The sequence below is a fragment of the Eumetopias jubatus genome, unplaced genomic scaffold (assembly GCF_037043125.1).
Source record: "Eumetopias jubatus isolate StellerSeaLion01/CBP00866 unplaced genomic scaffold, mEumJub1_p1.0 scaffold_3, whole genome shotgun sequence".
Lineage (NCBI taxonomy): Eukaryota > Metazoa > Chordata > Mammalia > Carnivora > Otariidae > Eumetopias > Eumetopias jubatus.
Window position 1 is genome coordinate 79,760,463 of NW_028274809.1, and position 3,263 is coordinate 79,763,725.

Consider the following 3,263-nt stretch of genomic DNA (forward strand, 5'->3'; position numbering starts at 1 on the left):
GTGAAAAAGTAATATTTAATAGAAAGATTTGACTAAACAAATAGGTATATGTGGTTTAAATTACACAACCAAAGTAAAAATGGAGAGAAGACAAGTAAAACCTATCAAAGTTTTGTCAATCTCTAAATTTTGAAGCAAGTATGAAGTTGCCACTAAAATATAAAGTCATTGTTGATTTTACAGAACCTATCACTCATGGGATCAATCAATGGTATGTGGAAAATTTTGAGCCAGTTCTTTTGAAGGAGCCATACAGAGAACATTTCTTTTTTTTTCCCCTCTGGTTTGTTTCTTGCAACTAAAGGTGTATGTGCGTGTGTGTGTGTGCGTGCCTATGTGTGTTTATATTTATATTTATATTTATATTTATATTTATGTTGCACCCAAATCTACTCATTGCAACAGTGAAGACTGTCATCTTGGTTCTAGTGTTAATGTTTTCAACTTTTTCTTTGTCAGTTTTCCTCCCGACAATATTTTTTTTTTTTTTTGAACTACAATGACAGAAGGATTTCTAACAATCATATTTCCTACTTAATGTCTAGAGTGGCTTCTTATTGTGGAACAGAATTATCCCAGTATCTACAGTCTGGCTAAGTTTTTGCCCAACACATTTAGGGAAACTTGTCCAATGCTTACAATCATTGAACTCTTTCAGAACTCTATTTAAATTCTTGGTTAACTTATTAGATAGAAGTGTTAGCATGGCCTTAGTTTAGTAGGGAAACAAAGTCTGTCAAAACTAATTCTAAGGAGCACTCCTGCTGAAATAGTTTGTGTTTGATCCCATAGAGAGGCCTGTAATATGAGCAGACATTATAGAAGAGTAACCTTACCTTCCTGAGTAGTAGGGGATTCCCTCAACATGAAGAGGTGTGTATTCAATAGGGAAATGTGGGATATGCCACCAAATATGCTATTGAGATCTGGGTTCTGGCTCCCATTCTTTCACTTATATGTTCTATGTTTTGGGACATACAATAATAATTCTCTAAGCATTTATTTCTTCATCTGTAAATCAAGAAGTTTAAATAGTTAGACTTTAAGGTAGCTCATTTATCTCTCAGTGGATAGAGAGACAAGATATTAGGAAAGGTATCAAGGCGTATCCGAATCTTTCTTCTCATTAGTGTTGAGCAGCAGGAGTACTATCTCCCTGTTGGCTGTGTAAACCAGCAATCTAAAAGGCTTTTGATGCCAAAATGGCTGAAAGCCACATATTTGTGGAGCCAAATATGCCCTTAGAAGAAACATTTGAATTTTTCATTTAAGACAAATGGATTAATTGAAAAGGAATATGCTAAACAAGAATTTTGAATATTAAGAACTGGCATAAATTCAAAATATTTAAGAATTAGAAAGAAAGGCATTTCCATTTGCAAATATCTTCTCCCATTCTGTAGGCTGTGTTTTTGTTTTGTTAATGGTTTCCTTTGCTGTGCAAAAGGATTTATTTTGGTGTAGTCCAATAGTCTAATTTTGCATTTGTTTCCCTGGCCTCAGGAGACATATCTAGAAAAATGTTTCTATAGCTGATGCCTATGTTTTCTTCTAGGAGTTTTATGGTTTCAGGTCTCACATTCAGGTTTTTAATCCATTTTGAGTTTGTTTCTGTGTATGGTGTAAGAGAGTAGTCTAATTTCATTCTTTTGCATGTAGCTGTCTGATTTTCCCAGCACCACTTGTTGAAGAGACTGTCCTTTTCCCATTGGATGTTCTTTCCTGGTTTGTCGAAGATTAATTGACCATATAAATGTGGGTTTATTTCTTGATTTTTTTTATACTGTTCTATTGATCTATGTGTCTATTTTTCTGCCAGTACCATACTGTTTTGATTACTACAGGTCTGTAATATATCTTGAAATTTGGGATTGTTATATGTCCAGTTTTGTTCTTTTTCAAGACTTCTCTGACTCTTCGGGGTTTTCTGCAGTTCCATACAAATTTTAGGATTATTTGATCTAGTTCTATGAAAAATGCTGTTGGTATATTAATGGGGATTGCCTTAAATCTGTAGATTGCTCTGGGTAGTATAAACATTTTAACAATTTTGTTCTTCCAATCTAAGAGCATGGGATAACTTTCAACTTGTTTGTGTCATCTTCAATTTCTTTTATCAGTGTTTTATAGTTTCTATGTATAGGTCTTTCACCCTCTTGGTTAAGTTTATCCCTTAGGTATTTTATTATTTTTGGTACAATTGTAAATGGGATTGTTTTCTTAAATCTTAAATTATTTTCTGAAATTGCTTTCTTTCTGTTGCATGTCTGTACACTAATAAAACAAGGTAGCAGGAAGAGAAATTAAAAAAAATTCTATTTGGCATATATTTCTAAAACTCATTTATTCCTTTCTGTCATCATTGCATCCATCATCTTTCACTTAGACTGCTCTGTTTCCTCACTAAGTGATGTACCACTGTTCTGTCCTCTACTCCAGACACTGAAATTTTGAAAGTACAAACATAATATTATTTTTTTCCCTGAAACTTTTCAGTGCCTTCCCATTGCTCTTAGAATAAGGTCCAAATTCACTAACAAGTTGAATAAGTCCCTGAATGATCTACTTTGGACCCTGCTCTCCTTCCTAGCCTCATTGCTCACCATTTCTCCTTCCCTGTCCTTATATTTATTACACTGACTACCTTTCATTTTTGGGGACATTCTTGCTTCCTTTAGGCTCAGTACCTTCCTAGAATTACTATTTCATTCCCCAGCCTCTCATGTTTGACTATTACAGACTCTTCATGTCTCAAATCAGCAAGACTTTCCTGGTGAAGCCTTCCTTGATGCCCCACCTGCCAAGCCTGGGTAAGGTGTCCAGCTATGTATTTGCACAGATCTTTATACCTTTCCTAGAAGAGTCCTGATTATCTTTCCTTTTTCCCCCAATGGTCCATATTCTCCATGGGACAGGGACAGTGCAAATCTGGTTTATCCTCATATTTCACACCCAGCAGGATGCCTGAGGCATAGCAGGTGCTCAGTAACTATTTAAGTTTTGTTTGTTTTCATCTCATTTCAATTGTTCCATTTTTTCCATTTGTTTCATTTCAAATAAACTATGCTATTGCACAATTCATGATGGAAGCTATACTGCTCACCAGGGGTCATTGACCCTAAATTGTAAGATCAGTTTGTTGGAGTCATGAAAACAATCCTTTGAAGGTTGGAGCATACAGATATAGACGTAACTGTTAATAGACAGGGGTCATTTCAGCCTGGGCAAGGCCTAAATTGGGGTCATATCTAACATGGCAAACT